The 24,295-nt window shown below is 41.8% G+C and overlaps 1 protein-coding gene across 3 annotated transcripts in view; it reads left to right on the forward strand.

Moving 5' to 3' along the window:
• The window catches only part of LOC129714210 (WD repeat-containing protein 7), a 546,583-nt gene that overhangs the window by 289,980 nt on the left and 232,308 nt on the right, over nt 1-24,295 (forward strand). The gene's annotated exons all lie outside the window — the stretch shown is intronic.

Below are 24,295 nucleotides of genomic sequence, written 5' to 3' on the forward strand. Positions count from 1 at the left end.
TAAATTGGATAGGCATATGGATGAGAAGGGAATGGAGGGTTATGGTACGAGTGCAGGCAGGTGGGACTAAGGGGAAAAAAATTTGTTCGGCATGGACTTGTAGGGCCGAGATGGCCTGTTTCCGTGCTGTAATTGTTATATGGTTATATGGTTATATGGTTAAAGGGTTGACGGTGGATAGGCAATGGCATTTAAAGACTGCATGGATGAACTACAACAATTGTTCATCCCAGTTTGGCAAAAGATTAAATCAGGAAAGGTAGTGAATCCGTGGATAACAAGGGAAATCAGGGATAGTATCAAAACAAAAGATGAAGCATACAAATTAGCCAAAAAAAGCAGCATACCAGAGGACTGGGAGAAATTCAGAGTCCAGCAGAGGGGGACAAAGTGCTTAATTAGGAAAGGGAAAATAGATTATGAAAGAAAACTGGCAGGGAACATAAAAACTGACTGCAAAAGTTTTTATAGATATGTGAAGAGAAAGAGATTAGTTAAAACAAATGTAGGTCCCTTGCAGTCAGAAACAGGTGAATTGATCATGAGGAACAAGGACATGGCAGACCAATTGAATAACTACTTTGGCTCTGTCTTCATTAAGGAAGACATAAATAATCTGCCGGAAATAGCATGGGACCGGGGGTCAAATGAGATGGAGGAACTGAGTGAAATCCAGGTTAGCCAGGAAGTGGTGTTAGGTAAATTGAATGGATTAAAGGCCGATATATCCCCAGGGCCAGATTGGCTGCATTCTCGAGTACTTAAGGAAGTAGCCCCAGAAATAGTGGATGCATTAGTGATAATTTTTCGAAACTCTTTAGATTCTGGAATAGTTCCTAGAGGATTAGAGGGTAGCTAATGTAACCCCACTTTTTAAAAAGGGAGGGAGAGAGAAAACGGGGAATTACAGACCAGTTAGTCTAACATCGGTAGTGGGGAAAATGCTAGAGTCAGTTATTAAAGATGGGGTAGCAGCACATTTGGAAAGTGGTGAAATCATTGGACAAAGTCAGCATGGGTTTATGAAAGGTAAATCATGTCTGACGAATCTTATAGAATTTTTCGAGGATGTAACTAGTAGAGTGGATAAGGGCGAACCAGTGGATGTGTTATATCTGGACTTTCAGAAGGCTTTCGACAAGATCCACCATAAGAGATTAGTATGCAAACTTAAAGCACACGGTATTGGGGGTTCAGTATTGATGTGGATAGAGAACTGGCTGGCAGACAAGAAGCAAAGAGTAGGAGTAAACGGGTCCTTTTCACAATGGCAGGCAGTGACTAGTGGGGTACCGCAAGACTCAGTGCTGGGACCCCAGCTATTTACAATATATATTAATGATCTGGATGAGGGAATTGAATGCAACATCTCCAAGTTTGCGGATGACACAAAGCTGGGGGGCAGTGTTAGCTGTGAGGAGGATGCTAGGAGGCTGCAAGGTGACTTGGATAGGTTGGGTGAGTGGGCAAATGCATGGCAGATGCAGTATAATGTGGATACATGTGAGGTTATCCACTTTGGTGGCAAAAACAGGAAAGTAGACTATTATCTGAATGATGGCCGATTAGGAAAAGGGGAGATGCAACGAGACCTGGGTGTCATGGTACACCAGTCATTGAAAGTAGGCATGCAGGTGCAGCAGGCAGTGAAGAAAGGGAATGGTATGTTAGCATTCATAGCAAAAGGATTTGAGTATAAGAGCAGGGAGGTTCTACTGCAGTTGTACAGGGTCTTGGTGAATCCACACCTGGAGTATTGCGTACAGTTTTGGTCTCCTTATCTGAGGAAAGACATTCCTGCCATAGAGGGAGTGCAGAGACGGTTCACCAGACTGATTCCTGGGAAGGCAGGACTTTCATATGAAGAAAGACTGGATAGACTCTGCTTGTACTCGGTAAAATTTAGAAGATTGAGGTGGGATCTTATAGAAGCTTACAAAATTCTTAAGAGGTTGGACAGGCTCGATGTAGGAAGATTGTCCCCGATGTTGGGGAAGTTCAGAACAAGGAGTCACAGTTTAAGGATAAGGGGGAAGTCTTTTAGGACCGAGATGAGAAAAACATTTTTCACACAGAGAGTGGTGAATCTGTGGAATTCTCTGACACAGGTAGTTGAGGCCAGTTCATTGGCTATATTTAAGAGGGAGTTAGATGTGGCCCTTGTGCCTAAAGGGATCAGGGGGTATGGAGAGAAGGCAGGTACTGAGTTGGAAGATCAGTCATGATCATATTGAATGGTGGTGCAGGCTCGAAGGGCCGAATGGCCTACTCCTGCACCTATTTTCTATGTTTCTATGTGCCGGGATTTGCACGTTCGTCTCAGAGGCGGGCAAAGTCTCCCAGTCCCTCCCTCCAGTCTGGGGCGGGGGGATGGGTGGGAGTGGAGGAATTGTTCTTGCGCCGGGGAGTTCTTGTGGAGACGGGGTGTCCGGGTACTGCAGTGAAGCCGTGATAGCAAGTTCCTCTCCCCCCATCTGTCTCCCCATCCCTTTCCCCATCCCTCTCCCCGCCGCCTCGCCTTTATCCGTGGATAGGCATTGCTCTGTAGGAAGGAACTGCAGATGCTGGTTTACACCAAGACTATAGACACAACGTGCTGGAGTAACACAACAGGACAGGCAGTATCTTTGGAGAAAAGGAATAGGTATTGTTTTGGGTAGAGATCCTTCTCCAGAGATGTTGCTTGGCCCGCTGAGTTACTGCATCATTTTGTGTGTATCCCCGTTGATGACTGGTGCTCAGCTTTCATCGGCACCGAGGGGGTTAACTGACAGCCACTGGATAAGGTGAGAAGTGCAGCTGACAGTCTCCGGCCCGTCAGGGAATGGGCTCCTCGGAGCAGAGTTGAGCTGGCGTTAGCACTTCTTCTCTGCGCTGGCTGTAAGCCTGGGCCGCCACTGCTCCGGGCCGGTGTCCCATCAGCCCAGGGTCACCCCGGACATCTCCGGCCGTCCCCAGACAGGGATGGGACACTCCGGGAGGGTACGGTAGTGAGACTCCGGTCACAAATCTGCCTCCTGGGGTATTGCAGGAGAGGGTGCGTAGTTTGCACCTGTATAATAACCCTGTATAACCCGGGAGGGCAGCCAGAGTGAGAGTGGAACCCATACACCCAGGCTGAGGGTGTGTTCATTGGATTGTCACTGCTGAGATTTCTGCATGGACCAGTGGAGAAGGGAGAATTAGTGTCGCTAACTCCAGTAGCAATTCAACAGCGCTTGCAGCGCCAGAGACACGGCTCGATCTTGACTACGGATGAAATGCAGGTCTGTAATCACGCAGCAGCTCAGCTGCCGAGAATGTTTATCTCCAGTGACCTATAATCTGGACATGCGCAGCCGGAATACCAAACTCGCTTATTTGAGGAAGGACATTATTGCTATTGAGGGAGTGCAGCGTAGGGACTGACATAAGATGAAAGAATGGGTCGACTGGGCTTGTATTCACTGGAATTTAGAAGAATGAGAGGGGATCTTATAGAAACATGTAAGATGCAGAAAAAATGTTCCCGATGTTGGGGGAGTCCAGAACTTAATATTGGCTAAATAAAATATATCACAAAATGGAGGATCTCTGTATTTGCAGGGCCTTCATGGCCTCTTTCTGTGAAAGTTGCAAGCTGGGAGTCACGGCTCCAAAATCTGGGTCGTAGATGGAAGTTGAGGATAAGGTGAGGTCCAGATGTCCTTCATTTTGTCAATATGTATGAGGGTTTTGCAGAAGAGCTGAGCAGGTCTGCAAATGCATGATTAGGATTGGTTATAGAGGGGGGTGCATAAAGGTATTGTTAATTATGTTGCAGAGTGTTTGTGCTGTTACCTGATGGTTGGTTAAAGCGTGAAGCCTTGTTAAAATTGTTTATACTTTGGTTAACTGTCTTCCATCTAGAAGCTTCTGTGAAAACAATGTAAAGGGGTATCTTGTGATTGGGTTAGCGAACTGTCAACAACTGCATAATGTAATCTATATGTGTGATTGGTTTGTAGGGGTTGCCCACCCCCCCCCCCCCCCCCCCCCCCCATATAGTTTTGTGCCAGGGGTCCGATATAGTATAAAAGAGGGGACACCACATGGATCAAAGCCGATCTTCTGGCAGTGCACTTGGGACCGTGTGACCTGCTGGAGGTGTCTACTTTCACGAGGCTGAAGGGCTTGGACGACTAGAGACGGGGATCTGACCCGCAGTTGGTTAGGTATCGTACAGGAAGTTTGTTTGTGTTTGGGATCCAGTGCTTGACTCAGTGTTTTACTGAACTAGGCTAAAGGGTAAGCTGTAGGAGCATAATTACAGAACCGGGGTCACAGTTTAAGAATAAGGGGTCGGCCATTTAGGACTGAGATGAGGAAAAGCTTTTTCCCCGGAGAGTTGTGGATCTGTGGAATTATCTGCCGCAGAAGGCAGTGGAGTCCAGAAGAGAGAGTTAGATTTAGCTCTTATGGCTCAGGGAATCTTGGGTTATGGGGAAAAAGCCAGAACGGGATATTGATTTTGGGTGATCAGCCATGATCATATTGAATGGCGGTGCTGGTTCAAACGGCCGAATGGCCTACTCCTGCACGTATTTTCTATGTTTCTAAAATTAAGAAAAATAAACATGCAGTGCTTCAGGGAAATGGCATTTTTTATGTCATTTTTTAATTTGATAACATGGAACATTTTAGACAGGTTGATTTTAAACAGCAACCCCAAGAAGAAAAAAGATAGAAAAAGGTTTTGCAGAGAGAATTCCAGAATATGGGGCCTTGAGAGCTGAAGCACTGCTGCCAGTGGTGAAACAATTAAATTTAAAGGTATTTTAAAAGGCTTGAATTGCAGCATCAGGTATATTTTGAAGGGTTATAGAACTGCAGGAGATTAAAGAAATGGAACCTAAGGCCCCTCGAGCCTGCTCTGCTGTTTATCAAGGTTATGACTGATCTATTCTATACCATTTTCCTGCTGTATCCATTATTCCTTGACTCCTCTAATATCCACAGATCCATCAATCTCCGTTTTGAATGCAATCAATGATTGAGTCTCCACAACTCTCTGGGGTAGAATTCCAAAGGGGGTATTCCTATGGGAATGTAACTTTTAAAATTGTTGATTTGTCAAACTGGCAACTTATGTTGGTCAACAAGCACAGGGATGATGAGTGAATAGAACTTCATATGAGTTAAGTTATAAATATCTTTTATTTCGGGGAAGTAGAAAAAGGAGGTTCAGCAAAATGTCTGTTGATATAGATATCATTTGAAAGTAACATAGGATGACTAAGGGGTAGCGCAATAGATTAATTTAGGCAAGCCCAGATTCAGCCAATATTACATAGGTGGACAGAAATAATCATTAAAATGGCACAGATAAACATAGTTTAGTCTCAGACAAAACTAGAGAGAGAGAGAGAGAGTAACTAATCTACTGATGTTGGCGACCCTAGTCCACTCTAGCATCAATTTGAAGGAATCAGAGATTCACAGGAAAAAGACACAGGATCGTCATCATGCTAGTTGTATCACATTGAATAATTCTTGCAGACAGCAACATGCAACCCGGACAGTAAATTACACAATGTTTGTCTAACGCTTTAGACGTCTTTCAGAGCGTGAAGATTGGAACTGCAAAATAAAATTGTGGAAGCTGAGACATCAAATATTTAAAAATATAAACAAATATAATTATTTTAAAATCCATCATATTTTGGCTTTTTTTCGTAAGGTATTTCAGTGCATATTGTTTTAGTGTTTGCTAAACTGCACATTAGGCCTGCACACAGAGCCATGCAACACAGAAACAGGCTCTTTGGCCCGACTCGTCCATGCCGACAACATGCCCCATCTTAGCTAGTCCCGTTCATCTGTGTTTGGCCCATTATTCTCGAAAATCCTTCCTATCCTCGTACCTGTCCAAATGTTTTTTAAATGCTGTTATAGTACTTGTCTCAACTACCTCCACTGGCAGCTTGTTCCGCAGACCCATCATCTTCTGTGTGAAAAGAAAAGGTGCCCCTCAGGTTCCTGTTAAATCTTGCCCGTTACATCTTTAACCTGTGTCCTCTAGTTCTTGATTCCCCTACCCTGGGTAAAAGCCTCTGTGCATGCACCCTATTTATTACCCTCATCATTTTATTCACGTCTATAAGATCACCCCTAAGTAACTGCTCTCCAAGGAATAAAGTCCTAACTGCCCAACTTTTCCCTGCAGCTCAGTCTGTTGAATCCTGGCAACATCCTCGTTCGATCCTGATTACGGATGCTGTCTGTACGGAGTCTGTACGTGCTCCCTGTGACCGTGTGAGTTTTCGGTTTCCTCCCACATTCCAAAGACTTGCAGGTTTGCATGAAAATTGGCTTCTGTAAATTGTCCCTAGTCTGGAAGGGGTAACTAGTGTATGGGGATCGCTGGTTGGCATGGACTCGGTGGGCCTAATCTCTAAAATGCTGTATCTCTAAAACTATATTTGAGTTTGATCAAAGATATCAAGTAATTGTTGTGGTGCATTGTATAGGTAGAATATTCAGCAATTCATTCTATGGTGATGAATGTTAAATGCAATCCAATGGCTTAACTGCTAATTAGACATGTAAATATAGTAAAGGGTCAAATATTTATTACAAGGATATTATGTCATAATGAGAATGGTATTAAGGTGGCAGAATGGGATTTACATGTCATAGATCCTGCTATCTCTTCTCATGTATTTTGGTTCTGATCAATAATGATTACCAAGTTGCTGAAAATGGAAGACCCACACACGGTCATGTTGTTGAAAGTTGGAGAGGGTTGATAAACTGCCCTTTGTCTAAGGTGGTTTTCAAATAGTTATCACCCCAAATCAAATGTTTCTGAGTCTTGCATGGACAGCATAGTTTTGCATGGATTTTGGTAAAAGTCATGAATGAAATCAAACGCAAATGGATCATGAACAACATTCCTTTATTTGAGCTTAGGACTGAGGTAGGTTTATTGGTGAAGAAACTGGCAATGATTGGTGTGAAGCCAATTAACTGCGGAACTCTGAAGGCGGCAGAAGTGATATTTGGTTGTTATAATCATCCTCCTCTGTCTGAGGTTAAGCTCAAAACTCAAAGTTTCTCCTTGACCAAAACAAATTTACTATAATTTCTGGACACAATGCCGAGATGGCAATGGCAGAACCAGAATTTTGTTTCTATGAGCAGATCTTGCATGCATGATCACTTTCATCATTTTACTACTATTTGGAGATGGTCAATAGGGTAATCATTGGCCATATTATATTTATTATTTTTTGTGGAAGCAATAGACATAATAAGAAATCTTCCACATTTTGTAGAGTGATTTCAAATGCAAATATAGCAGCAAATTAAGGTCTCATGCCTCACACTGTCACTGCCTCTCATTGGCACAATTTACACTGAGGAAAATGGCAATGGTTTAGGGCAATAATGTTTTTGTAATATTGATAAATTTGGAACTGCATTCAGAATTTAATGCATCGTTATTACGTGTCTATAAGAAAATTAAATAATTTTCAAATATTTTCAGTTATATTGACCAATGAACTCGCCTAGCTTGGACTTTGAACATATATTTTAAGCTGTCCTTTGATTGAATCCTCACTTGCGGAGTTTACGATCAGACCTTTGATAAGTACAACATTTGTGATCATCTACCTTATCCACAGTCACAGCGAGTGATTTTAAAGTTAGGGATGATTTATTTAATCAAAGTTCTTTGAAATCTATGTATTTTGTATTGTGGAACCTGTACATACATAACTAAAACACTGATCTTATGCTCTTCCGGTTTGCACGGTTTTTCTATTTGCACAAAAACGGTAAGCAATAGCGCTACGTTTGTTGCCAGTTCACTCACCGTTCTCCTGTGCTGCGAGTGCATCAAGTTTAGTTCCGATTGGTGGTAAATCGTAGAAGTTGGCGTGGCTTAAAAATCTTAAAAACCGCGCGTACGCAGATCGATCTCCTCTCCCAGTCAGCGCCGCGTGGATTAGTCTCTTCTGTCACACCCCGGGACGGTCCGCCCCTTCCTGCGCCATCTCGTCTTTACTGGAGCTGAGGGACGCTGTTGGTGGCTGGCAGAAGTCTCCAAACGGACACAATTTTCGGAGGGACCGGAAACGGCCCGGCCCGGCACACGGGAGATGTTGCCAAACACATATGGGCTTTAAAGCAGATTCAGGGACAGTTTTCCAGATACAGGAACAGTTTCTTCCCAGCTGTTATCAGGCAACTGAACGGTCCTTTCAACAGCTAGAATGTGATCCTGACCTCCTACCTACCGCATTCTAGCTGTCCCATTACTAATATTACTTCAAAATTATTTGATAGATCTTAATCAATCGTATCATAACATGTCATTATTGAGCATTCAAAGGTAGGGAAAAATGCTGGAGAAACTCAGCGGGTGAGGCAGCATCGATGGAGCAAAGAAATAGGTGATGTTTCAGGTCGAGATCCTTCTTCAGATTGATGTGGGGGTGGGGGGCAGGAAGAAGAAAGGAAGAGGCGGAGACAGTGGCTGTGGGGAGCTGGGAAGAGGAGGGGAAGGAGGGAGAAAGCAAGTACTACCTGAAATTGGAGAAGTCAATGTTCATACCGCTGGGGTGTAAACTACCCAAGCGAAATATGAGGTGCTGTTCCTCCAATTTGCGGTGGGACTCACTCTAGCCATGGAGGAGGTCCAGGTCAGAAAGGTCGAATTTGGAATGGGAGGGGGAGTTGAAGTGCTGAACCACCGGGAGATCATGTTGGTTAATGAGAACTGAGTGGATGGGTTGGGCGCAGCAATCGCCAAGCCTGTGCTTGGTCTCACCGATGTAGAGAAGTTGACACCTAGAACAGCGGATGCAGTAGAAGAGGTTGGAGGAGGTGCAGGTGAACCTCTGCCTCACCTGGAAAGACGGCTTGGGTCCTTGAAGGAGTCGAGGAGGGAAGTATAGCGGCAATTGTAGCATTTCCTGCGGTTGCAAGGGAAAATACCAGGGGAGTTGGTGGTTTGGGTGGGAAGGGACAAATAGACCAGGGAGTTACAGAGGGAACGGTCTCTGCGGAAAGCCGAAAGGGGAGGAGATGGGAAGATGTGGTCAGTGGTGGGATCCCGTTGGAGGTGGCAAAATTGTCGGAGGATTATCTGTTATATGTGACGGCTGGTAGGGTGGAAACATAGGACAAGGGGGACTATGTCCTTGTTACGAGCAGGGGGATGGGGAGTGAAAGCGGAGCTATGGGATATAGAAGAGACCCTGATGAAAACCTCATCTATAGTCAAAGAGGGGAAGCCCCGTTCACTAAAGAATGAGGACATCTCCAATGCCCTGGTTTGGAACACCTCATCCTGGGTGCAGCTGCGGCGTAGACAGAGGAATTGGGAGTAGAGGATACAGTCCTTACAGGAAGCAGGGTGGGAAGCAGTGTAGTCCAGATAGCCATGGGAGTCAGTGGTTTTGTAGTAGATGTTGGTCAGTAGTCTGTTAACTGCGATGGAAAAAGTGAGGTCAATGGTAGGGAGATGTCGGAAATGATCCAGGTGACTTTGAGTGCAGGATGGAAGTTAGTGGTGAAATGGATGAAGTCAGTGAGTTCTGCATGGGTGCAGGAGGTAGCACCAATGCAGTCGTCAATGTAGCGGAGGTAAAGTTTGGGGATAGGGCCATGGTACGCCACGAACAAGGATTGTTTAACATACCCTACAAAGAGGCAGACATAGCTGGGACCCAAGCGCGTGCCCATAGCTATGCCTTGGATTTGGAGGAAATGGGAGGAGTTAAATGAAAACTGGTTGAGAGTAAGCTAGGCGGAGGAGAGTATCAGTAGACGGAGATTGGTTAGTTCTGCAGTCGAGGAAGAAACAGAGGACTTTAAGACCCTCCTGGTGGGGGATGGAGGTGTAGAGTGACTGGACATCCATGGTGAAGATGAGGGAATGGGGGCCTGGAAAATGGAAGGCATGTAGGAGACGAAGAGCGTGTGAGGTGTCTTGGACATAGGTCAGGAGGGATTTGACCAGGGGGGAATAGGATGTCATCGAGGTATGTGGAAATAAGTTTGGTGGGACAAGAACATGTAGAAACAATGGGTCTGCCAGGATAGTCAGGTTTGTGGATTTTGGGGAGAAGGTAAAATCTGGCCGTGCGGGGCAGGGGAACAATGAGGTTGGAGGCTTGGTAGGGCAGGGAATCAAGATCAGCTAAAATAAGCATGAGACATGCTTATACCATTGGATTTAATTTATCTATGTATTGTAGATGCTTGTCTCTCTTAGAAAGGAGTTTTCATTTACGCATAACTGGAATTATTGATTTAAATGCTATTAAAAAAAATATATATAATCTACATCACAATCTAAAACCACAGTCAATATGTGTACAACATTATAACGAAAAATACAAATTTTACTATATCCAATTGATCAATGTCACTTGAGGGCTCATTGTTTTTTTTTGTGGGCTGATACCCTTACCTGGTCTGACATGTTTGTTACTTTTCTGATCCACCAACAAGCCCAGTCTGAAGGGTCTTGATACAAAACACCACCCGTTCCTTCTATCTAGAAATGCTGCCTGTCCCGCTGAATTACTCCACCATTTTGTGTCTATCAAAACGTCCTCTGAAATGACCTTGCACTCACATAGTTTAGGAAGTAATTAGATGTGGAAAATAAATGAGACCCATGCCAGCAATATCCATGTCTCTTCAGTATGATAGAGATTCCTCGTATGTTGCAAAACATACTTGGCTAATAAAGTATTATTGTACTGTATTATTGTATTGTATTGTAGAGACTCTTCTTGCTCAATGTGGAAGGTTCAATGATATTTTATCAGAGCTGCAGAAAATAGGGACAGGAACTGGTCACTCAGACCCTCAAGACATCCTGGTATCCAATACCACTGTGGTTGATCTGCCTGTTGATCAACATGCAGGTAAACTGGGAAAACCAGGTTGGTACAGGACCCTAAGAAAGGGAGTGTAGTGCCTCCGAGATAGATTCTTTGAGCAGCTTGTACTGGAACCTACCAGGGAGAAGGCAATTCTGGATTTAGTGTTGTCTACTGAGTTGAGGAATGCAGTTGAACAGAGGGATCTAGGAATAACTGTGCACAGTTCCCTGAAGGTGGAATCTCATGTAGATAGGGTGGTAAAGAAAGCTTTTGGTGTGCTGGCCTTTATAAATCAGAGCATTGAGTATAGAAGTTGGGATGTAATGTTAAAATTTTACAAGGCATTGGTGAGGCCAATTCTGGAGTATGGTGTACAATTTTGGTCGTCTAATTATAGGAAGGATGTCAACAAAATAGAGAGAGAGAGTACAGAGGAGATTTACTAGAATGTTGCCTGGGTTTCAGCAACTAAGTTACCTCTGAACTTGAGAAAGGTTGAATGTTAGGTCTTTATTCATTGGAGCGCAGAAGGTTAAGGGGGGACTTGATAGAGGTCTTTAAAATTATGAGAGGGATAGACAGAGTTGACGTGGATAAGCTTTTCCCATTGAGAGTAGGGAAAATTCAAACAAGAGGACATGACTTGAGAATTAAGGGACAGAAGTTTAGAGGTAACATGAGGGGGAACTTCTTTACTCAGAGAGTGGTAGCTGTGTGGAATGAGCTCCAGTGGAAGTGGTGGAGGCAGGTTCGATTTTATCATTTTAAAATAAATTGGATAGGTATATGGACGGGAATGGAATGGAGGGTTATGGTCTGAGTGCAGGTAGATGGGACTAGGGGAGAATAAGTGTTCAGCACGGACTAGAAGGGCCGAGGTGGCCTGATTCTGTGCTGTAATTGTTATATGGTTATATGGTAATGAACCGGATTTGATAATGGGACTCAAGGTAAAGGAGCCATTAGGAGGTAGTCACATTAGGAGGTATGATAAGTTTTAATCTACAATTCGAGAGGGAGAAGGAAAAATCGGAAGTGTCAGTATTACATTTGAGCAAAGGGGACTATGGAAGCATGAGGGAGGAGCTTGCCAAAGTTGACTGGAAAGAGACCCTACAGGAATTATGGTAGAACAGCATTGGCAGGCGTTTCTGGGAATAATACAGAAGGTGCAGGATCAGTTCATTCCAAAGAGGAAGAAAGATTCCAAGGGATGTAAGAGGCGATTGTGAAATCAAGGACAGTATAAAAATAAAAGAGAATGTATAACATAGCAAAGATGAGCAGGAAGCCAGAGGATTGGGAAACATTTAAAGAGGAACAGAAGATAACTAAAAAGGCAATTCGGGAGAAAAGATGAAATATGAATGTAAAGTTAGCCAAGAATATAGAGGAGGATAGTAAAAGCTTCTTTAGGTATGTGAAGAGGAAAAATTAGTTAAGACAAATGTGGGTCCCTTGAAGACAGAAACAGGTAAATTTATTATGAGGAACTAGGAAATAGCTGACGAGTTGAACAGGTACTTTGGATCTGCCTTCAGCAAGAAACACAGAAACAATCTCCCAGATGTACTAGTGGCCAGAGGACCTAGGGTGATGGGGGAACTGAAGGAAATTCACATTAGGCAGGAAATGGTGTTGGGTAGACAGATGGGACTGAAGCTGATAAATCCCCAGGGCCTGATGATCTGCATCCCAGGGTACTTAAGGAGGTGGCTAGAAATCATGGATGCATTGGTGATCATTTTTCAATGTTCTATAGATTCAGGATCAGTTCCTGTGGATTGGAGGGTGCTAATGTTATTCCACTTTTTCAGAAAGTAGGGGGAGAGAAAACCGGGCATTAAAGACCAGTTAGCCTGACATCGATGGAGAAGATGTTGGAGTCAATTATAAAAGATGAAATAGCGGCACATTTGGATAGCAGTAACAGGATCAGTCTGAGTCATCATGGATTTACGAAGGGGAAATCATGCTTGACTAATCTTCTGGTATTTTTTGGGGATGTAACGAGGAAAATGGACAAGGGAGAGCCAGTGGATGTAGTGTACTTAGACTTTAAGAAATCATGTGATAAGGTGCCACATAGGAGATTTGTGGGCAAAATTAGGGCACATGGTATTGGGGGTAGGGTACTGCCATGGATAGAAAATTGATTGGCAGACAGGAAACAAGGAGTCGGGATTAACGTGTCCTTTTCAGAATGGCAGGCAGTGACTAGTGGGGTACCGCAAGGCTCGGTGCTGGGACTGCAGCTATTTACAATATACACTAATGATTTAGATTAAGGGATTAAAAGTAACATTAGCAATTTTGATAGGATTAGACACGCTGGAGGCAGGAAACATGTTCCTGATATTGGGGGAGTCCAGAACCAGGGGGCACAGTTTGGCGTCACATATGCACTAACCACTCCCCACACTCACACACTAACCCCACCCTTGATATTATTCATTCGCTCATTTTACCCCATTCTCCGCAATATCCACACACGCATAACTCCCAACTGCGCAGGCGCGGCTGGAGAGGAGAGGGGGTCGAGAGGATGAGGGAGAGGGAGGGGAGTAGAGATTGAGGGGGGTAGAGATTGAGGGGGGCGCGCGCGCGGGCATCACAGGGGAGGACTGGTTCCCCAACGCAATACTCCACCAGAAATAGGAGGGCAGAGAGGGAAGGGGGGCAGAGAGGGGGGGGGGAGGGGGGGCAGAGAGGGAGGCGGTAGAGGCAGCACCTATCCAGGTCTTAGAGCAGCAGCCTCGCCACCAGGCGCCGGGCCCGAGCGAGGCTGCGGGCTGGTGTGGACCCGAGGACCCCGAGCGAGGTGGCGGGCGGGCGATCGTCGACCCGAAAGAAGCTGCGGGCGGACATGGACTCGAGGGAGGCCGCCGGGCGTCGAGCCGGACTCGGCCCGCGGTAGCAGCCTCCAAGCCAGGCGCGCAGACGCTGAGCGGGCGGGACCTCTCTCCATGCAGCGGAGGGCCGGCCGATCGTGGCAGGGGAGACGAAGAGGAGGTCATCGCCCATGACGGCCAGAGATCGCCAGGTGGGATCGGGATCACCAGCGAGGAAAAAGCATTACGATTCCCTGAGTCCCTGCGATCGACGGAGGAATCGCAGGTCTCTATAGACGACCTCTTCCAGAGGGAGTAATGGCCGACCGGGCGGCCTTCCCATCGCTCTGCCCCGCACCCAAATTTGAGGAAGTTTGAGGAAGGACATTCTTACTATTGAGGGAGTGCACTTATGCCGAATGGCCTACTCTTGCATCTATTGGCTATTGTCTATTTTTAATGTATTGAGTGCAGCAGTGTATTTAATGCAACTCCTTTGTCTTTAACTTCAATTCATGCACTTTATCTAGAAATTGGTTACTGCATATAATGCTACCAGACAACTCTTAAAGGTTGGTTCAAGTTTTGTCCAGCCAGTGCAAGATTAAGGTTCAATTCTCCTCTGATTATTAATAGTATTGAGTGAAGTAAATTTAGCAGACAGCATCTTGTTACAATGGACATGAGCTTATGGCACAAACATGAAATTGTGCAATATAGATTGGTATTATTTTCCTGATCTTCCTCAAAAAACTACAATATGAGTACTAAAAATGCAAGTTTGTGGTAGAACTGTAATGGATTGTTAATGGAATTCATGGTAGTTCTTGGATAATTTTCTAAAAATATAAGAGAATGTATTACAGGTACTGCATATTTCAGGTTAAAAAAATCATTTTAGGAGATATACAACTGCTGAACCTTTTATGCCATTTATAGTTTTTGGAAAGAACGTATGACTAACTGCCAGACCACTATTATTTCACCTGTGCAAACTTCATCTTTAAAGAAGAACACCTGTTAATGGACCGTAATTTAGCAGTGGGGAGTTTTCTAAAATAGTACTTATTGGCATTTTGCTCAACAGGAAGTACACCACTAGCGCATTGTACAATTGGGTAAAGAATTATGATCAATGAGATTTATTCTTCCTTCAAGCACTTATCTCAGCTTGAACGTCTCACCGCCTTCCTGCATCTTCAACAACTTTCCATTCAGCATCACCTCACAATCCCCCTACACCTTCCAGAACTTTGAAAGGACTATTACCTTTGCGACCATCTGGTCCACTCTTCTAGCTCCACCTATCACCAACCTTCTTATGGCAATTTTCCATGTAACTGCAAGAGATAGAAACATAGAAACATAGAAATTAGGTGCAGGAGTAGGCCATTCGGCCCTTCGAGCCTGCACCGCCTCAGTATCCCGTCCCGTACCTGCCTTCTCTCCATACCCCCTGATCCCCTTAGCCACAAGGGCCACATCTAACTCCCTCTTAAATATAGATGCAATGTCTTCTTTTTTTGTCTTCCTTTCTTGCAATCCTATGTGACAAACAGTAATTCCAAGTAAAACTGCTTGGAATTTAAAAAAAATCAATAGAATGGAATGCCTTTTATTGTCATTCAATTTGCTTTTGCTGCACAATGCACCTTTACTTTCCAGTGTACTGCATTTGATGTTCATAGTTTGGGCTTTACCACATTGCACAACCCAAAAGTACTTTAATTCTGTCACATTCCCATTGTAATGTACATGTCTGTGCAATGAGACCTAATGTGAACTTGAGGAACAACTGCTCATCTCTCAACTGGGAATGTTGCTGCCTTTCCATTCTAAAATATTTATTCTGTTTCTCGTTCTCCAGATGCTGCCTGGGCTGCTGAGTATTTCCAACCCTTTTCTTTTTATTTTAATATTCTGGCTTCAACAATATTTAAAAAATGCATGCTGGATTTCTCTCTCCCTAAATTCTTAACTTAAATTCATCCACACTCCCAAATCTTACTGTGGACAAAGGGATTGGTGTAGCCAGCACATAGAGTCATACTGCATGGAAACAGGCCATGTGGCCCAACTTACCCTGCAGCTCAACTTGCTCATGCCGACCTAGATGTCCCATCTAAAATTGTCCCACCTGCCCTTGTTTGGCCCATATCCCTCTAAACCTTTCCTATCCATGTACAAATGTCTTTTAAATAGTGTTATAAAGGCCCATTAATTTAGGACTGAAGAGAAAGACTCAGATGCTTGTTCATTCTTTGACTACTTTATCTAGAATTCCAGTAAATGCTTACCCATTTAGTATACTTAAGGTTGAGATTAATAGATACGTGGACCATTTGTGTTTGTGGCTCAAGTACCTGAATTCAGTTTTCCCTTCCATTAAGGGCCTGTTCCACTGTACGAGGTAATTCAAGAGTTTTCCCGAGTTTCCCCGATTCAAACTCGGAGAATTATGGTAATAGCCGTTCGTAGGCACTCGGGGCTCTCGTGGATATATTTCACAGTGCTGAAAAAACTTCATGAGTTACCGCATTTTCTGAGTACCTGCCGTTAACATTACGAGCCGCTACGAGACATCCACGATCTGCGACGTAGCCGCTACGTACATTCTACGTACTTACCACGAGCTTGATTTTTTTTAAACTCAGGAGAATTCTTGAATTACCTCGTACAGTGGGACAGGCCCTTTACATGCCTGGCGTTTTAATGGAAGAAATGCCATTTGGCATTTTTATGTAAATTAAGATAAATGAGACAAATCTTAGAAATGTTTAAAGATCTAACTGGACTACAACCAGACTAACATCATTAATTGTCTGTGGTATTTGATGAACAATATGGGCATGATTTCTGTACTGTTATATCTCCATGCCTGCACCTCAGAGATGAAACAACTGTGCTGGACAATTGCACATCTTAGTGAGTGTGAGTGGACACACACTCAGCAAAATGGCTGAATTTGTTGAAGCTTCAGTTTGATATACAGAGGTGAATATGGTTATACAGTGCCCTCCATAATGTTTGGGACAAAGACCATTTATTTATTTGCCTCTGTACTCCACAATTTGAGATTTGCAATGTTGTTCAAACCAAGCTGGTTGAATGACAATAAAAGGCATTCCATTCTATTGTATGTGTAATGGAAAAAAATCACATGTTGTTAAAATGCACATTGTCAGATTGTATTAAAGGCTGTTTTTATAAATGTTGGTTTCACAATGTAGAAATTACAGCTGTGTTTATACAGAGTCCTCCCACTTCAGGGCACCATAATGTTTGGGACACATGGCTTCATAGGTCTTCAGAATTGCTCAGGTGTGTTTAAATACCTCCATAATGCAGGTAGAAGGGAGCTCTCAGCACCTAGTCTTTCCTCCACTTTCCATCACCTTTGGAAACTTTTATTGCTGTTTATCAGCCTGAGGACCAAAGTTGTGCCAATGAAAGTCAAAGAAGCCATTATGAGACTGAGAAACAAGAATAAAACTGTTAGAGACATCAGCCAAACCTTAGGCTTACTGAAATCAACTGTTTGGAACATCATTAAGAACAAAGAGAGCACTGATGAGCTTACTAATCACAAAGGGACTGGCAGGCCAAGGAAGACCTCCACAGCTGATGACAGAAGAATTCTCTCTATAATAAAAAATCCCCAAACACCTGTCCGACAGATCAGAAACACTCTTCAGGAGTCAGGTGTGGATTTGTCAATGACCACAGGCTGCTGAAGACTTCATGAACAGAAGTACAGAGGCTACACTGCAAGATACAAACTACTGGTTAGCCGCAAAACTAGGATGGTCAGGTTATAGTTTGTCAAGAAGTACTTAAAAGAGCAACCACATTTCTGGAAAAAGGTCTTGGAGACAGATGAGACAAAAATTAACTTCCATAGAAACATAGAAACATAGAAATTAGGTGCAGGAGTAGGCCATTCGGCCCTTCGAGCCTGCACCGCCACTTATTTCATATGATCATGGCTGATCATCCAACTCAGTATCCCATACCTGCCTTCTCTCCATACCCCCTGATCCCCTTAGCCACAAGGGCCACATCTAACTCCCTCTTAAATATAGCCAATTAAACTGGCCTCAACTACCCTCTGTGGCAGAGAGTTCCAGAGCTTTCACCACTCTGGTTCTTATATCAGAGTAATGGCAAGAGCAAAGTATGTAGGAGAGAAGGAACTGATGATCCCAAGATCCAAAGCATACCACCTCATCTGTGAAACACGGTGGTGGGGGTGTTTTGGCCAGGCATGAATGGCTGCTGAAGGTACTGGCTCACTTATCTTCATGGATGATAACTGCCAACTGCTGATGGTAGCAGCAAAATGTATTCTGAAGTGTATAGACACATCCTATCTGCTCAAGTTGCAACAAATGCCTCAAAACTCATTGGCCAGCGGTTCATTCTACAGCAAGACAATGATCCCAAACATACTGCTAAAGCATCAAAGGAGTTTTTCAAGGCTAAAAAATGATCAATTCTTGAGTGTCCAAGTCAATCACCCGATCTGAACCCAATTGAGCATGCTTTTTATATGCTGAAGGGGACTAGCCCCTAAAACAAGCATAAGCTAAAGATGGCTGCAATACAGGCCTGGCAGAGCATCACCAGAGAAGACCCAGCAACTGGTGATGTCCATGAATCGCAGACTTCAAGCATTCATCGCATGCAAAGGATATGCAACATAATACTAAACATGACTATTTTCATTGACATGACATTGCTGTGTCCCAAAAATATTCTGGTGCCCTGGGGGGGGGGGGGGGGGGGGGGGGGGGGGGGGGTCTATGTATAAACATAGTTGTAATTTCTACATGGTGAAACCAAAATGTGTAAAAATGGCCTTTATTAAAATCTGACAATGTGCACTTTAACCACATGTGATTTTTTTGTGTCACAAATCGAAAATTGTGGAGTACAGGGGTAAATAAATAAATGAAAGGGCTTTGTCCCAAACATTATGGAGGGCACTGTATGTAGGGTTCTGTAAATGTATGTGAAAGTAGGTATTTTACATTATTTATCTGTCAAACATGTCCATTTAACTCAAAACTAAATTTTATTTATTGGGGGACTCAGATCTGGATAAAACTTCTCTCCATTTTATTGTAGAAATATAGCGTTTGCTCTCTTGAAAGTTTGGTTATCGAAGTTTAGGAGGGCAACCAGTCGACAGCGTATATCTATAATATCTATGATCAAGCAGGCAGATGCTAAAAATCAGCATTAGTGGAAAGTACTAGAAATATGCTGATTAGTCAGGAAAACAATTGCACTAGATTTTGGAAGGGTGCTTCATTTAGATTTTCTCAGTCAATACCAATTTATTTTGGCCCTTTTTCTAAGCTTTAATTCGACCTGTTGCAAAATTGTTTTGTCCATTCAAGATACAATCTATAGTTTTAGCAGTGCCAAATCATAGAATATGTGCCCTAATATTTCACATACTCTACCCATAACGAAGATATAATTGTAGATGTTTATGTAAATACATCAATACGTTTGCAGCTCAGTTTTAGCAACTCAGATTGCGATGTGCGGTGAAATTCAGCAATGAAATAGCTAGTTCAGGTTTTTAATTTTCTTGCTGTGATGGGGTGATCAACTGTCTTGTCAAGAAAATAGATCTTTCTGTCACCTGTACAATGATTAAATGGAGCATTACTGCTCACAGAAAGGAATCATAGTTATAACAATAATCTGTTCAACATCACTTCAACATTTATTTCACAGATGGTATTGCGTTTTATTTTTATGAATTTCATGATAATTGAAATTGTTGGTGAGGACACTTGTAGCAATCTAAATTTATAAAAGGCCCATCTGCATTAGATGGTAATTCACTGACAAGTGTTTTAAAACAAATAAAGGGAACTGAATGAATGACAGATTTGCTAGAATGTAAATATATTTACATTTTTAATCATTGGAGCAAACCAACTATATGTTACAAAGATAATTTAGAACATATTCTCACTTAATACTTCTATTTAGTATTGGTGTAATTATGGCTGATTCATGTACTTGCCAGGATCATGCAAAGATTAAAAGCTTGTGTAATTTATCAATTATTATAATCCCAACATTAAACAACATTGTCATTTTGTAATTATTGTCAAGTTTCCCTTTTTCCAATGTGTATTTGTTGTTTATGAATGGGCATGGTTACAATGCTGCTGATGGTTGAGGGCCTTGCTTTCCCTATTACCCACTGGAAGAAAGTGGGGGTGACTTGTTGCACTCATCCAATTATCCTTGAAGGCCTGCAGTATTTGAACTGCCGAAGCTATTCCACATAGCTCAGGTTTGCATGATTTTGACAGACGCTCAGTCACAAATAATGGCTGTTTGACTTGGTGGCACAAGACATGTACAGTTGTAGAAACAAGGAACTGCAGATGCTGGTTTACAAATTTCTTCACTAAGTCTTGGAGTAACTCAACAGGTCAGGCAGCATCTCTGGAGTACATGGATAGATGATGTTTCAAGTTGGGACCCTTCAGAAGTCGTGAAGTTGTACTATAGTTAGACGTTGAAGTTTTCACAAATGGAAGGGTAAGATCTTTATTGGATGCAAAAGAAAAATATTATGGGTGACGTCAACATGATATACAAATTAAGGATTTTGTTTAAAAAGTTACTTTGTATTTCTCTCCATTGAAACTGCCTAATTTGCTATGTAACTAAAAACAGAAAATGTTGGGAATCCTGAGCAGGTCAGGCAACATCTGCAGAGAGTTCAACTTTCAACCTTCAGCACATAATTTTGTGTGTCCTTTCAATATGTCCTTTCAAACCAAAAGGATTGCATGGTTTAATTGCTGCAAAGACTTTGCAACTGCAGACTAGATGGAATGGTCTTACTCTACAACGAGTGACGACAACAGCAGCACAAAAGCCAAAATGTCAATAATATTTCCTGCAGGACTTAAATTTATTTTTGTAACAGATCCATTAGCCACGGTCTGAAGTGCTGTATCTTGAATGTCTCACCCATGCATAAATGTATATAGTAGTATGTGGTTGAAGTTCATAAGTAACTTAATTTTATATTTGGAATTTTAGCCTGTAGGAATCCTACCATAATTCACAATTAAATTCAAATTGTCTTTTAAACGTTGCTGCAGCAGTACGCTGGTAACATCATGGAAGTAGATTTTTCACCTTTGAGTTGATCGTTACTGAAAAAATACTTTGCACTCCAGACACGGGCAATTATTGTATCTCATATTTAAAAATGTATACAGATTTTCAATATTTTAACTTTTTTTAATCAAACATTATTTTCTAAGTATTCATTTTACCATGCCTTCTTATTGGAATTAAATTATACCGTGACACAAATGTTCATTTGTATTGATGGATGTCATGTGACTTGTCTCGCATTTGAGCCCTTAAACCTCTATCAGATTGATTGGTGAATGAAGGAATGGACTGTTTTGTGCATTGATGTGGCGGCAATTTTTCCCCCCATATTTTGTTGCAAACCGAAATTGTTAAAGCAGTGCATTATAAAACAAAAACAATCTAATTTACCGAAATACAATAACATCTAGATTATACTTAATCTCTTTTGCTGCATAAACATCTCATATCTACAATGGATGTCACATTATTAAACATATTGGATGGGTCATACAACAGATTATAAAGTCTATTAAATTATCTAGTAATATAATCCTCATTTCATATTTAATTGTTTGTCAACTACATCTCTTGACAAGATCACATTTACGATGCTGAAATAAAAATGTTTTCATATGTTTTTAAGAAGCTGAAGTCATTAAATAAATGCAAAGCGGTTATTTCCCCATTCATTGTGGTTCATTTATGATTTGAATGAATACACATGACTTTACTTTTTCCCTCCTGAACGTGCTGGCCATTGCTGGGGCTGAGAGCGCTGAGGTCAGGGCCTTGCCTATTGATCGGTATTCCTGCATCTCCACTCTAGCATCTGCTTCATTGGCTCCTTTCAGGCCTGCTCCAGTACATTAGAATAGAAATCCATAACCAGACTGTGCTCATCCAAGCAGGGGAAGAAACTAAATTAAATGCTATAAAACAATCTTGGCTTGGAGTTCGCACCAATTCATCTTGATCTGAGATGTCATGCCGGCTCACTGTCCAAGTACCTGGGTTAAAGTCTGCAGCAGTAGAAAATATGAGGAGCTGGGATCATTCATTTGTCAGCTAAACAGCACAGGATCACCTAGCCATTGCTTCTGCAGAGGTCAGCTGACAGAGCAATCAGAGTAAGGTCGGCTGTGCTCAGTCATTCTGTAAGTTGTAGGCTTTTGGTTTTTATTTTTTGGCCCCACTGGCAGTGCCCACATTCATTTTAATGAGAAATAATCGGTTACTGAGCACCTTAAGCCCAGACAACAAGGTCACAGGGAAGACAGTATTTTGTTTTAAAAAATGGGGTTAGTTATGTCGTGTTTTTTTGTTTAGTTCCGCAAAATGTAATCTTGAATATTTAGGTTATGTTTAGATAAAATTCTGAATTAAATTTCTGTGAAGTGAATACCTCAGGTTCACTTAGTGGTATTTTAAATCAGTTAAATTCCAGAGATGCATTAGAAGCTAATTGTTGAGTTTGTTTTCTGGTCTGCATTTTGATTCACAGTTTCTGCTCTGCTTGATTTGCGCAGTTTCCCTCAATGATGCATTTCTCATTTAATAAGAATTTTGTATTTTGAAATGTTGTCAGCTTTCTCTTTCAACTATTTTGCACCCCTTCCTGAAACAGATATTGTACCACAAAATGCTGTCCTTTTTATAAGTATAATCTTATTAATTCTCAGAGACCGCTTTTCTTCATAATTGCTGTCTGTGCATTAATCTGGTTACCGGAATAAAATAGCCATATAATACACCGTACCGTCATTCTTTAGAAATGCAATATTAACGACGACCTATAGTTTTACAGGATGGAGCATTTCAATGTTTATTTACTGATCAATGAAACAATAAATATCCAAATACTATCAAATACAAGTATTACATTTATTGTTATGAATTAAGTCCTTGATGTGTCCATTACTTTTTTCAAGAAATATATTTTGGTAATAGAGTCAGGATGGGCAAATTCTATGTGTCTTTGACCTTTCAATACCTTCTGGCCTCTGGTGTCAAATTCAATTTGAGGAATGTACATAGAATTAAATACTGAATTCAGAAAGGAAAACATCAGAAATCTTGGAATTTTTAAACGCTGGTGCTTGGAGCTATTGGGAAATCTGAACAATTTCATATCCCAATAAGAGGAAATAATTACATGCTATTTAAACTAAAATCTAAAAATGCATTTGGGTGCTGGCATTTGAGCTGCTGAGCTAATGGATTTTGCTCAATAATATTGTGCTTCAAAATACAATTGGCTTCCTACAGCATTCAATTAAACTCAGTATCTTAGAGAAGTTAATATACTTTTAGTCTGCATAACCTCACTCTATTTGTATTTCCTCAGTCAAGCAGGAGCGTTTTAGATTGGGTTAATGTGGAATTAGGATATTATTTTCATTGAGACAGACTTTTGGAATCAAAATTAATAATCATAATGTGAATAATAACTTCAACTCATTTTGGCAGGATTATATATTTATGATGCTGGTTATAATTGTGATTTTTCTAGGTCATCAAAATTTGTTTATCAGTAATATGATGGAGACATTTTAGGGAGATCCATAAACAAATAAGTGAGCATTTGGGAATGGTCTTCATATTGTTGTGTTAAACTTTCTCTTTTCATTCTCTTTATAATACACAAAGAACAGACCAATTACTACCAGTATGGTCTTGGTTGTTCTAATTCTTTATTATGCTTAAAAGGATTTGTGTATGATTATGAAGGTTTGTTAATAAGTGTAGATAAGAACACGATACGATTGAATAAATAGAAAGGATGTGAAGCCAAAATTGGGTTGTACCATACTTGAAGCTGCAGTAATGCATTTATGTAAGATTTCAACCTTGTGTTTTCTAGTCCCAAAATTCAGTGATGAGTTTTGGCGGATTTAAACAGCTTTGGCAATGTAATGTTACAAGGACAAACAATGGCCTCACTGGGCCTTCACATGTCGTATTGGTCTATTATTGTGACATGTACTGAGATGCAGTGAAACATTCTGTTTGCATGTTATCCAGGTAAACTATACAAGTAAAAGTACAATCAAGCCTTTACACAAGTACAAAGGGTAATGCAAGGAGAAAATACCAGAGTTCAGAATACAGTGTTACAGCATTACAATGACAGAGACATTTCCACAGATTATTAAAACAATATAAGGGCCACGTTGAGCTTGGTTGGGAGGTCAGGACTCTGCCCTTAGTTTATGAGAGGACTATTCAATAGTCCCATAGCAGTGGGGAAGAAGCTGTTCCTGAATCTAGTGATATGTGCGTTCAAGTTTTTGCATCTTCTGCCTAACAGGAGAGAGAAGAGTGAATGAGTGGGGCGTAAATGATCCTCGATTATGTTAGCTGCTTTCCCAAGGCAGTGTGAAGTGTAGATGGCAGAACAAAACTGATGCAACCCGATAGGATGCTTTCTATGGTCTATCTATAGAAGTTGGTAAGAGCTGT

The sequence above is a fragment of the Leucoraja erinacea genome, chromosome 1, assembly GCF_028641065.1.
Source record: "Leucoraja erinacea ecotype New England chromosome 1, Leri_hhj_1, whole genome shotgun sequence".
Classification (NCBI taxonomy): domain Eukaryota; kingdom Metazoa; phylum Chordata; class Chondrichthyes; order Rajiformes; family Rajidae; genus Leucoraja; species Leucoraja erinaceus.